The sequence below is a fragment of the Lygodium microphyllum genome, chromosome 3 (assembly GCF_053477565.2).
Source record: "Lygodium microphyllum isolate KBCC chromosome 3, Lygodium_microphyllum_v1.1.10, whole genome shotgun sequence".
NCBI lineage: Eukaryota > Viridiplantae > Streptophyta > Polypodiopsida > Schizaeales > Lygodiaceae > Lygodium > Lygodium microphyllum.
In genome coordinates, this window is record NC_141137.1 from 129,361,387 (window position 1) to 129,375,532 (window position 14,146).

Below are 14,146 nucleotides of genomic sequence, written 5' to 3' on the forward strand. Positions count from 1 at the left end.
AATTACCACCCAATTAAATAAAGTTAATTATCACCAACTATATCCTTTTTGTGTTCCGTATCAAGAGTTAACCATGTATGTGGGATAGTCATGAAATAAAATCATAATATGCTCTTTTCACTAAGGACTCTCCATGACAATGGAAGGCCACCTAGCCTCTCACAAAGAACCAACCAATGAGCAACCAACAATCAATAATTTGTAATGTGTGGTTAACAAGAACATAAGTAAATTTTTGTTAAGAATCTCACACTTGCATCACCACAAGTGTTTGATTTGGGACATTGAGACTTGGAATACCAAGGGTGTATTAACTTTGACTATGGTTAGAGAAATAGAAAGAAATGTAGTCTTGTTCATCATGATTCATCGAGAATCAAAGTCATTATGACACATGTTATCTATAGGGCTCTAAATGCGCAATTGGAAAATACAATATATGGGTGTCATAATTAAGTGATGCAAGTAGATGATAAAAAAGTATCATCATGATGGCCAACAACTGTGTGCCCTAGGCATAACTACAAAACCATCATTTATAATATTTGTGCATATTGCACTCAACTTCTCAAGACGTTGTAATGCTTCCTAATTAAAAGTCTTGTTCAACCCCCTTGATGTTACATAAACTTGAATATATATTGTGTGAGAAAATGTTGAGCCCAAGCAAAAAGAACCTTATTAAGATGAAAATTTGGGACACATGTATCCATGTTGGTGTCAATGATGCAAAGTCCATGTGTAATGGAGCAAGTGGATGCACGATATGATATAATCAATAGAAAATGTGTGCATAGTTATTCTCAAGAAGTTATTATGCTTACTACTTAAAAGTTTTGTTCAACCCCCTTGACGTTACATAAACTTGAATATATTGTGTGAAAAGATGTTGAGCCCAAGCAAAGAGAACCTTATTAGGATGAAAATTTGGGACACATTGTATCCATGTTGGTGTCGCTGATGCAAAGTCCATGTGTAATGGAACAACTCGATGCGTGATATGGTATAATCAATAGAAAACGTGTACATAGTTATTCCAAGTTCATTGTGTTACATGTATGACCCCTCAATATTTCAAAAAAAAACTCAATTCAAGGTCCATGCTATAACACCACCTCAATATGTCATTGAACCTCAATTTAAGGCACTCAATGGGGACATGATTACCAAAATCTAGGTAGGCAACACCATGGGCTCATGGCTAGGACTTTTATTCTAGACACACTATGGGCACTATAACTTGGGTGATGACCATGAATTGCAAACCTAGTTAAGATTTTGTCAAAGCTACCACTAGGCCAAGCTAACACACCATTTATTTTGTTAAAGCACCCTAATAGCCAAGCAACACCATAATGATGGTATAGCATACTTCCCAACTTTAACCACCTCTATAGAAGTTCTCGAGCATGATCAATTCAACATAACTAAACAACTAATTTGCTAACCAACACCATCATGGTGATTAGCATACTTTTCAATTAATCCATGTCACTTCCACAGTAATCAATGGGCATGTCTAGAGCCCTTAGTTTTTCAAAATTCATTGAACAAGTGAGCAAGTGGTAAAAAGTATGACTCACCGTGGTAAAAAGTATGACTCACCACTAGAAGGTTAAGCTTCATGGTCGTTGCCCTTGAGAATAGAAAGTTTGCAAAACAACTTGTCAAACTCAAGCTCTTTCTTTGAAATTTATTAAGTATACCCTAGTAACCATAGAAGAGTCCTTTCTTTGCTAAAAATATCATGCCAAACAATTTGAGCCTCACTAAGGTTATCAATCCAAAACCAACTTAATGGCCTCCCCCTCTATAAAGGATAATAGGGAGATGTGAATCAAGAACAACTTCTAGCCACCAATACATTGTAATTCTTAGTGAGGTAGTTACATTAATCATCGATTTAAAAATGTATTCATAGAACAAAAGAACTCCAATTCTTAAGCTTGCAAATGCATGCAACCCTTCTTGTGTCTTGTACCGTCCAAACCCTATGAACACTAATTGCAAGGCGATACCAAGCAACACAATGAACTTGGAGCTTCAAGCTTCACGCACTGCAATATAGGCAATCAATCTAGCTTTAGTCACTTAACCATCCTATAAGAAGTTCCAATTCTCACTCAACTCGTAGCTCAAAGTTTCCAAAGTGATAGGGCAATAGTCTAGCTCAAGGATTCCTTTTGTGCTTAGGCATTGTCTATCTTAATTCTATGTAAGCTAATCCATAATGTCTAGTCCGTGCCTTTTCTATTTCTAGCTCACTCTTCCATGTGGATAAGCTTGGATATCAATGCCATTTTAACCCAAAAGTATCACCTAATTCTAGCCACCAATACACTGTAATTCTTAGTGAGGTGGTTAAAGTAATCATCAATTTAAAAATATCTTCATAGAACAAAATAACTCCAATTCTTAAACTTGCAAATGCATGCAACCCTTCTTGTGTCTTGTAAAATCCAAACCCTCTGAACACTAATTGCAAGGCTATCCCAAGCAACACAACGAACTTGGAGCTTCAAGCTTCATACATTGCAATATAGGCAATCAATCTAGATTAAGTCACTTAACCATTCTACAGGAACTTCCAATTCTCACTCAACTCTAGCTCAAAGTTTCAAAAGTGATAGGGCGATAGTCTAGCTCAAGGATTCCACTTGTGCTTAGGCATTGTCTATCTTAATTATATGTAAGCTAATCCATAATTTCTAGTCCGTGCCTTTTCTATTTCTAGCTCACTCTTCCATGTGGATAAGCCTGGGTTTCAATATACCATTTTAACCCAAAAATATTACCTAATTCTAGCCTCCAATACATTGTAATTCTCTATGAGGTGGTTAAATTAATCATGGATTTACAAATGTCTTCATAGAACAAAAGAACTCCAATTCTTAAGCTTGCAAATGCATGCAACCCTTCTTGTGTCTTGTACTATCCAAACCCTATGAACACTAATTGCAAGGTGATCCCAAGCAACACAATGAAATTGGAGCTTCAAGCTCCATGAGTTGCAATATAGGCAATCAATCTAGGTTAAGTCACTTAACCATCCTACAAGAAGTTCCGATTCTCCCTCAACTCTAGTTTCCAAAGTGATAGGGCAATAGTCTAGCTCAAGTGATTCCACTTGTGCGTAGGCATTGTCTATCTTAATTCTATGTAAGCTAATCCATAATTTCTAGTCCATGCCTTTTCTATTTCTAGATCACTCTTCCATGTAAATACGCTTGGATATCAATACCATTTTAACCCAAAAATATCACCTAATTTAAGAATTAACAATTCTTGTAGCCACATTCAATGTCCAATTAAAAAGTTCTTGGACACTTAAAATACCCTTGTATAAATTAAGAGGATAGACCATTTCTCCCTAGTATTCCTAACGCGACGTACACAACCTCAAATTGTCCAACATATCCACATATGATAAACATTTACTAACTCCTCCACTTCAGTTTCACTTGTCTCTACATGTCCTTGTGGAGGGGAAGAGTGCATTGTTTCTTTATATTTTAGCTTTGGATGAACTATGAACTGTCCAATTTCTTTTCACAACTGTTATCAATGGTAAAGATACCATTGATGATGCCCCATCATTCTCCTCACTTCATTATTGGTTAATAATATTGGCATGTAAGACCCCAAGCTCATAGCAGTCAATACAGTGACGTACAAATTATCAAGCTACTGATACTCTCTATGAAGCATGACTTCTACCTGCTCTAAAGAGCAAGTTGTATTGATGGGTATACAATTCCAGGACAGGTCTCCAAGGGGTGCTTCCGTTTCTATTCTGGGAATAAACCTTTAACCGAGCTTCCTTCAAAGCTTTGCATGAAAGTTCGTGCACAGTTTCTAGATTATACATTTGCACATGCACATGCCACATGTTTAAATGCATACACAAGTGTGGGAATGATTGAGAAAAGGCACAACACATGAGATATTGTGGATACTAAAGCTCTTGTTCACGAGTGAGATACACATGAAACCACAGGTGTCTGTTACTTTTTCTAGCAGTGAGGATTTTGACATTTCAGCATCCTCCCAAAACATGAAAGCTAAACAATATTCAAATGGTTAACCAACCATATTCGAGACATGATTATTGATGCAACAAATCGGTTTATTGATGCAACTGATCTAATCTCCTAACAGACTTGTCTGCCTTGACACAACGAACAAACACTGGCATTGAAAAGAATGCTCAACAGCCCGCAGTTTTGCCCAGCCTCAAGGAACAAACAAAACACTGGCATTGAAAATAATGTTTGCCAGCCTAAAAATGATAATGTAACGAGGGTTTGGTCTGCAATAAACTTGCTCTTTTCATAAATCATCAGTGCAAAATTACAAGAGTTGATTTATCGGCAGCTTAATCATGCATTCAACTCAGTACACCTGCACAACAGAAACTTCATTACCAATGGCATCTTGAAATTGGAAATTCCACACCAACTGATGACAGGCAAAACCTACTGAAAAGAAATCTAGACCAAGCACCATTGCTTCGATTAACCAAACCCTGTCCCAAAAAGAGTAACTTTGGGACAGAATAGACTTTCAAGTTTAGCTTTCTGATGCTCCATTTCTTTTTGAGGGTTTGAGGTTGCACATAAATATCCACCATTGTTTATTTGAACCTCAGACATTTCCTATGTGAAATGTTTCAAGACTGAACCATGGCAGAGAGCAACACGGTTTCAAGGTGCTGCAGGCTGGCCTGTCAACATAGGGAAAGTGCATTTTAGTATTTCCTCCTCTTTGCTTTCAACTTTTGTTTGCTTCATGTGAGTCAGCATCAGTCACAATTTTCCAAATAAGAAGGCAGATAAAGGGGTCTAGTTGAGAAGGGGTTTTCACATTATCTTCAGCGTACCCTGTAGAACTATTAATAAACAGCATTTATTTGAGTGCCTCATAATGGACAGCTCATATGCAGTGTAGCACATCAAGCACAAGAACTAAAAGAGGCATGTACACAAACTCATGCACAAGAGAGCAAATAAGCAATAGAGGAGCCCACAGTGAGCTGAAATGCATACTGCGTACAAAAGAGTGCCTCTATAGGCAACACTAACCAAAACTTGAAAAATCACATTTCAGTTCTCTTCACAACCCTCGACCATAAGATTAAGCATTTGGGCCAATTGCCATCCACTTGGTAGGCTGCTCCAATCATCATCCAACAAGTAAACAGAGAGAAAGACGGGGCATGGGGAAACAAATATTGGGACCCATACACAGCTAGAGTACAAGCCTAGAGACTTCTTATTTCGGTGTTGTGGTTATAAAAGTGTGATTGGAAGCAAAGTGATAAGGTAACCCAAGTTGCCTATCAAGATTCTGCATTTAATAGTATACATATGATGATATTGGGGAAATTGTTCCTATATCGTAGGCGCACAAACAGCGCAATTGCAAATCCTCCTCAGTTGCAATACTCCTGAAAAGCAGATCTGATGTATGAATTGTTGACAAAGCTACAGAAGCATCTCCAGGTCATGAACAAGGAGATACAAACCTTAGAGCAGTAGGACACTTGATTTCCTGCTGGCTTACCGAAGGGTAAGATTCAAGAATGTCATCCTGTCCAACTGGATTTACAAAGGTAAAGTATAATATGGCAGCGTGAATCATTGCAGAGCCCGTTTGGTTGCAGAAGGTTATGTGCAACAAAAAGGTAATAAATATGAACAGACTATTGGTCCACTAGCTAAGATGGCATTGATGCACATGGCAGTAAAAGCTATGACAATGTGAATGGAGGGTGAGCTAACAGAGGAAGTATATATGCAGCTAGCTGCTAGATTGCCTTCCACAATGCATGGCCTGTGGAAGGCAATCTTGCTTGAAGTGAGCACCATGTGCTTGGCATGACCAAATCACATCTTATTTGTAATATTTGGGGTTTCTATGGCCAAATTACATCTTATTTGTAATATTTGGGATTTCTATGGCCGCGAACTGCATCTTATTCTTATTATTGGTAATAGGAGTCGAAAAGAAAGGTCTTTAACACATGGATGCTGTAAACCTAATATGCCTTGGATATGCTTAACATGAAATGATACAGTGCAACTACACATCTTTACCACTTGATTCAAATGCAAAGCTGTCAACACATAGGTGATGACTTAGTGGGTGCAGACATATATATGACTAATGCAGTTGGAATAGTTAGGCAGTTCATATTGCCCTCAAAAACCCAAGCATTATGCATGTATGGATGCTTAACTAGAGCATAATCAGATTATACAAGATCTACATCAAGATATGGATTCACACTTGCATGGGATGTAGTTTCTCGGTCTGGTAAACTGCGCTATTGGCAACATACGGAGGGTTCTTTCTCTCCAAAATGTAAACCTTCTATGTCTATCCTCCCTAGGAAACAAGATGGGGTCTTTCCAAGGCATAACTTACTCTACTAGGCCTTGTATGGCCTAAGAACTCATCATCCAACTTGGGAGGCCATCATTGGCAGCATCTACAAGGTTTTGAAAACCTAATCATTGTTGTTTGGAATCATCTTTGTTAGTGCCATTGTGTTAAAATATGGTACCAAATGTACACAAAAAAATGTCGGATAAAGTACGGTGTTTCATATGATCATTAAAATCCTCACAAGCATGAGTAATTGCAGTAGATGACCTCCTAGAATCACACCTCACGTAAGTCCTAACTACCACTTGTCTTGCCACCAACTACAACACCTTGAGTGCTGATTCATCCCCCCTACAAGTATGTGAGAGTCAATTCGGTTAAGCAATTTACCTTAAAATTCTTGGACAATAGACACCCTTTTGGTATTTCTTTAACTTTCTTGATTAATGGATTGGGTACAAATTGAGATTCCACACAACCTTGGATGATCCAAGCCCCTCACTGTAGATGCAATCAGTACACAAAATGGGCAAATTGCCCCTTGAATTTCACCCAAGACATGCCCTAATTGGACCCCAAAATGCCAAATCTTGCCCCAAATTCACAATGGATGGGTTAGCATTTAAATTCCCTAATAAGTCCACAAATTTCAGATGCAAAATTTAGTGTACAATGCCTTCTACTAATGGCACGAGTCCCAATGTGGCTACTAAACCCTAATTTCTACAAAAATTTAGGGTTTACAGTAGAATTCCCTCTACTATCCTCCAAATTTAGCTGAGATTTGGTCCGAATGGCTAAGATAAGCTGAGATCTCTTGAGAATTGATTGAAGGAGGTGAGAGAGAGCAAAGATTTCTCGTAGAGAAACCCTCCAATCCATCTACTGCTTGTTTCAACCGGCAAGAAATGCAATCGCCTACTACAACCTAAGAGCACCAAATGTTGTTGCCAGCCAGTTGATGATGTCACCACCCCCTAATGGGCCTCCGGTTGTGGCCTGCCTGTTGATAGCTCTAGCTGGCTGTCACCTACTGTAATCTACTATTTTTCTACTCAGAAAATGGACCAGCAGCCTTCTTTCTCTCTCCTTCTCCAGCTCAAAACTAATATGAATGGCTGAGACCAAGGTTGTCCACGTCCAACGGACGAGTCAACTCATTCAACCCAACCTGTCTTGTCCACCACGTCCGATCCCTTCTGGACCTGTCTGGTCTGTTCCCCGCCTAGTCGCTGGAGTCTTGACTGCGCGCCCCATCTAACGACTCGACTGTTACGCGGGTCCCGTATGCCTAGGCCCTGCAGCCAAATTCCAATAAACGGTCACTTATTTGACCGTTTTCAAGCTGTCTTTCTTTTCATTCTTACCTTTCTTTTCTTCTTTTCTTTCTTGCCTTTCTTTTCTTCTTTACTTTCTTGAATCTTCTCTATTTTTCTTTTCTTTCTCTCTATTCTTTTCTTTCTCTCTATCTTTTCTTTCTTTCACACAAAGACTCAAGAGAAAAGATTAAAGATTAAATAACAATTTTAAAAACTCTCTCCTTTCCTCTCCCTCTCTCATGATTCAAATTTCATCCATATCTCTCTCTCTTATACACACAATGGATTATGGCACAATGCAACCATCCTCTCCCATGGATGATAGGCCACCATTTAAATTTCAGAATTTGAAATCTCCTCTCTCTCTCTCTCTCTCTCTCTCTCTCTCTCTCTCTCTCTGTGCCAACCCTAAACCCCAAAGCACTCTCCATGTTATGAGGACATGTATTTTTGAAACTTCACTTAACATGTGGATTAATTTTTAATCACATGGTTAAGTAAATGTTGCACATGTGAGCTGTAATTGGGATTAAAGTAAATTTTGCGAGCCCGAGACCGAAGAAAATCACAAGATGTCAAAGGCAAAACTTGCTATAAGTTATGATGCACAGGTACTTGGTGGTATCTGGTGCCAGTTGTTGGCCTAGGTCATTCATTTGGCCATAAGTGTCAGTTGCAAGGTTGTCAGGTATGATGCGGTATGGTACAATAAAATAAGATACTAATTGGTACCTTATGATTTTATAAGGTACGGTACAATATTAGTACGAAAAAAAAAAACAAAACAAAACAAAACAAAACAAAAACTTGGTTATTTTAAATTATAGATAATAGAACACATGTTTAGAGCTAAAATAGCAATGTCACTTGAGTTAATAAGATGAATACATCAGGATAACAAGGAAAAACCTCATGCACAGCATACGCAATGCGCTACTAGAAGACAAATGGGAGTGTATATGTAATACATCAAAGAACTAAGTAAATTTTAGGGTGGATGGACAAATAGGCTCTTCATTCTTTTGTGTGTGTGTGTGTGTGTGTGTGATGAGAGAGAGAGAGAGAGGCTTGGCAGTTTGGAGAGAGAGAGAAAGAGAGAGAGAGAGAGAGAAGGGAGGGGAGGGATGCTCTTGGAATTGCATACTCATCTTGGAAGTTGGGAGAGAGAGAGTGTGTGTGTGTGCGTGTGCGTGCGTGAGAGAGAGAGAGAGAGAGAGAGAGAGTGTGTGTGTGTGTGTGTGTGTGTGTGTGTGTGTGAGAGACTTGGAATTATGATAATAAACATAAGGCTTAGGAGTTGGAAGATATTGTATGGTCTAGTCTTCAGAGGCCAAAAATAGCCTATTTTTTGGTACGAAATGGTGCGAATACGTACCGTACCGTACAGTACATACAGAATGAACTAGTCCATACATAGTACAAATGCAACTACGGTCAGTTGGTGACACTAGAGAAGTGGCGTTTAATAGTACCTAACGCCAATCTAATGGTCAAAGATGACATAGAGACACTCGGGAATGGAAGTTGCCTAGCCAATTTAATTATTGGCCACTCATTATTTTTCAGGGCACCGAAATAATTATTAGATGAATTTTCAGTATTTTAAGGCTGAAAATTAATATTTAATTATGGATAATGCTGAAAAAACCATTTGGAAAGGCTACTACTTATCAAAAATGCCCATGCAAGACTGCAAAACGTCTTTAGAGATTGGAGAGAGGCATTTTGTGTATTCCGCCTGCAAAAGAAAGGGAGGAGATACTGCTAGTTTAATTTGCATCCATTGGAAGACCCTCTGAGATAGCCAAGGGCGGGAGAAGACCAATCAACAGCCGGTGACAGCATCTACAAGCTGTTGAGACAGGGCAGTAGCAGTAAATGATTGATTTTCTTCAATTCTTTGCATCTACAAGCCGTTGTGGCAAGGTAGTAGCTGCGTTTGACTAATTCTCAATCATTCTGGTGACAAAACTCTGAATTTTCTCTTTCTATAGCTCTCTCTCTCATCTCCCAACCATTTCACAGCCTTGCTCTGAAGATCTCAACATTTAGACCCTTGGAGGCTAAGAAATTACAAATTTCTCTACTGTAAATCCTAATTTACAACAAAAATAAGGATTTACCAGCAGCCTCCGGAAGTATGCCATAAATTGGAAGCTCCAAGACTTGGATTCAACAGGGTTGAAGGTGAATTTCAACTAAATTCAGATGGAGGACTAGCCAGCCATTGAATTTGGCGCATTTCCATCGTATATGAAGTGGGTGAAGGCCAATTAAGTGTCGAATCAAGGGGCAAAATAGATTGAAGACTTGCTAGTCACTTTGGACAGCAAGGGGAGTTTAAATTGTGAGCCAATCGTGTGTGCATTGTCCAAGATCAATAGGTAAATTTGTATTTTTAAATTGCATTAATTGTTTGCTGCTGTAATTAAGTTGTTATCAAGGATTTACTATCCATCCACAAAAGGAAGGCTGGTTACATGGTTCCATTGCCGGGACACCACTCAATCCCTTGATTTGGTGGGCCCAAGGCACCTAATTGCAAGCCAAAGCTTTGTGCTAGTGCTGATTTTTACTCTCAGCTAAGAAATTACACCAATATGTTTTCAAAATTACACCAATATGTTTTCATACAATGAGATGGACTCAAGCAATGATGATGCCTCTTAGTATGAACGTTCACATGGAAACAAAGGAAATGCAATGTCTGACCTTGGACAAGGCTCAAACTATAGACATCAAGCTGAAAATGTTGTTGTTAGGCAAGATGTGTGGCCTTCAAAGCATAAGGAGGTTGATGAGTAGCAAAGCGAAGAGGAATTTGATGACCAATTCAAGAATCGAATGAGGACAGCATCAAATCTCTTTACTCAATTGGGAAAGGATCCTCAATTTACCCGATTTTTCAATGCTCCAAATAAGGATAGCAAAGGCAAGAAGAAGAAGATGTCTTTTACACCTTTGGAACAACAAGATGCACCGAAGATAATGCCAAACCCTTTATTTGAAGCTCCCAAAGATACTAATGAAATTAAACAGTTCGTGCCTACGGGGCAAGGAATGCAAATGCAAGGCCATCACGGAAGTGCCAATCCAATGGATTTTGGACAGTTAGGCTTGCATACTATGATGGGGCAGCCACGATATTTTGGTGGAAGCACGCTATGATTGGACAATGACCGCATACTTGAATGTATAGCACAAATCCCTATGGTATGTAGCAACCAATGCATGGTGTGCAAGGCCCAATGTATTCACATATGGCTGGAAATATGCAAAACCTTATCTATGGCAGCATTGGCTTGATGCCTCGGGCACAAAGAAGCATGTTTGGTATTGCATCTGCACCCCCGAATGCTTATGGGGCTCAAGGAATGAATGTTGATCATGCAAATGCTCTGTTTGGCATTGGTTTTGATGTAAATTCAACAATTGGTTTTGATGTAAATTCAACAAATGCACCCTTTTTGCAGCAACTAGTGTATGCCAACTTGACACCCAAAGGGGCAGCAAAAGACTATGATGAGGATGGAAAAGGAGTGAAGTTTGAGTCCTTCAGCGATGTACGAGATAAGCTGAAAGCTTTGACTTTCATTCAAAAAATTAATGCAGCCTATTCAAGGGGGAACTTCATGGAGTCCTCATAGATTCAAAAGGCAGCCACTTTCTTGAAAGGGAATGCATTACAGTGGTGGTCCACTCTTTTGATGCAAGGTAGAGCACCATCAATGTGGATAAAATTCAAGCAAATGTTTACATCAAATTGGTTGACAAGTACCTTTGAGGTGGACATCATGACAGCTTGGAATAAGCTAGATGCTAAGAAATGTAAAAATTTGGAGCAATATAATAAGAAGGTTTGGGATGCATTGCTGCCTATTACTTCTTATTGCCCCGTACCCCTTCATGAGCAAGTGGAAAAATATATTTATGGGCTGCCCAAAGGAATCAAGGATTTTTGCATTAAATCCATCGTATCTAGCATGTCTCAACTTATAGAGACTGCTGCTACAGCCGATGCTTTCCTGCGTGGGAAGGATTTGGGCTTCCTAGAGTGGGGAGAAGCCAAATAAAAAGTTGTGTAAGGCTGAGAAAAGGGGCAGATCTGAATATCAGTCTGAAAAGAGGCCAAAACAACAAAGAAAGGACTCGAAAACATTGGCACAACATAGGGAATTGATGGCTGCAAATAAATGTTTTATTTGTGAACAGGAGGGTCACATTGCAAGGGACTATTCTAATAGGCAGTAAGCTGGAAAATCAAAAAAACAGGGAGATTCTAAAGGAAATAAGCCCAAAAGATCAGTGGGATTGGTGCCCAATGTTGTTAGTGATCAGCCCAATGATGATGTTACTAAGTTGTGCAAAGCATAGGGCAAAATTAGGGATCAGCATGCATTGATTTTCTTTGATAATGGTGCATGAGCCAACTTCATCTTTGTTGACATGGCCACCCGTCTAGGCCTCATAGAGGATACCTCACCTCAAAAAGAGCTTGATTAGCACAGGGCAGGTAGATGATGATGGTTGTCATATCACCTTTGGCGATGGAAATTTGAAGATCTGTAAGGGATCTAGGGTTATTGCCAGAGATTGCATGTCACAACTCTATAGAAACAAAATTTGTATCCTTTTTCATTAATTTGTCTATATAATGATTTATTAAATTTGTTTCCTTTGCACTAATTAGATATAAAGAAAAGTGCATTGGAGCTGGCCACTGATGAGTGGTCACAGGTTATGGTGGACCCACGCGGTGGGTTAGAGAAAAGATAGTTCACACTTCCACCTATATGGCCGATTGGGCGTCTGTGACCAGAACTCTGTTAGCTTGCTCTTATTTAGTCTCAGTCTGTCATCTCCTGGTTGTGAGCTCCTGTCAGAGTCTGACAGGAGACAGAGGAGCTCTGTCAGTGTGTTTTCAGGCTGCTTTAGTCAGCATGTAGCCCTGGGCATTTTACAGCCCAGATCTGGGCTGTTTTTGGGGTGACTGCCCATTCTTTTGGGCAGTCGGACCAGTTCTGGTCAGTCGGACCAGAACTGGCCAGTCGGACCAGATCTGGCCAGGTCGGCCAGTTTAGCTGGTTGGCCAGTTTTCTGGCTGGGGGCTATTTATAGCTGCCCCCCCAGTCAGTCCAGCATTCATCTCATTCATGCTCTGCAGGTTCAGCACTCCTCCCTTCGTCTCTGTCTCCGGCATTGGTGCTGCCTCTGTTTCCAGTCTGTCCTGGTTCCCTCACTGACGCTCCGGGCTGCGTGCAGGGACTGTTCTGTCCATTCCAGTGTATTCAGCATTCATCTCAGTCAGTGCAGATTTTCTTCCTTCATTCTCTGCTTCCTCTCTCCTCTCCTCTGTGTTCGTGTTCTTCTTTCGCTGCGCACTCTCACATGGTATCATCGCCTGATTGAGAGCACGGAGGACGCGAGAAATACCTTACTGCTGCTGCCCACAGTTCCACAACAGCCAGGCGATTCCCTCAGACAGCTGCCAACAGGTCTATTCCAGCCAGGAGACTGCATCAGAAGGCTGTACAGCCTGCGTTTGCTGTACACAGGGGCTGCCACGTCATCCAGTGACGCAGCAACCCTGCGTTTGCTGCCAGGCGACCTCTTCTGCTGCAGGGCGACCCTCCTCCAGCTTGCGTTTTGCTGTTTTGCAGGTCGCTTCTACCCCGGCTGCTCCTATCCTGCAGGCGACCTCTGTCTGGGCAAGTTTCCGGTGCTGGTGGTCTCGATTCTGGTGTTCTGCATCAGATCTATTTGCGTTTTGCAGATCTAGGTGGTTGTAGGCACTCTCTGCCTGCATCTTGGTGGTTGGTGACCACACTGTTGGTCCTATTCCGTCAGCGGCACAACTTTCTTGGTATTTTGCAGATTGGAAGATGTCTTACCAGTTCTCAGGCTTTGAAGACTCAGAGGATGAGCTTCTTTCTCATCATTCCTCTGAGCGGAGGCGGGACTATCGTGAAGTTCGTCATCAGGAAGACCCTCCTCGCACTCGTCCTTCTTCAGTCCATGCATCTCAGAAGGTTCCATCTACTGCGAAGGTTTCTTCAGTGAAGACTGCATCCACTGTGCGGATGCCTTCCTTGATCCCCTCTATACAGGTGCCGATTCTCCCTTCCTTTCCGAAGGAAGACAAGTTGGATGGTTCCAACTATTCCCTATGGTCATGCAAGGTGGCTTGCATTCTTGATACCTTTGATCTATGGGATCTTGTTTCTTCGCCCATCGACCGACCCCCCGTGGATTCGTCCGATGGCACCTCAATGGACCGTGCAGCCTTATGGGATAGGCTCAACTCACGAGCCCGTTCCTTTCTTTTTATGAGTCTCCATGATTCAGTTCTTGTACATGTTCACAGGTTAAAGACCGCGGCGGAAGTATGGACAAAGCTTGCGTCTTTGTATCAGCACAAGATATTTGCCCACAAGATTTCC

General features: G+C 40.7%; 1 protein-coding gene across 2 annotated transcripts in view; it reads right to left on the bottom strand.

Annotated features, from left to right (window-relative positions):
• Nucleotides 1–4,169: 4,169 nt before the first annotated feature.
• LOC148038892 (NADH-ubiquinone oxidoreductase B18 subunit) overlaps nt 4,170–14,146 on the bottom strand; it is a 60,472-nt gene continuing 50,495 nt past the window's right edge. Inside the window, exon 2 of one of the 2 annotated variants that reach the window (XM_087674778.1) lies at nt 4,170–4,401. The gene's annotated coding sequence lies outside the window, so the exon portion shown is untranslated. The other variant, XM_087674779.1, reaches the window with a different exon arrangement.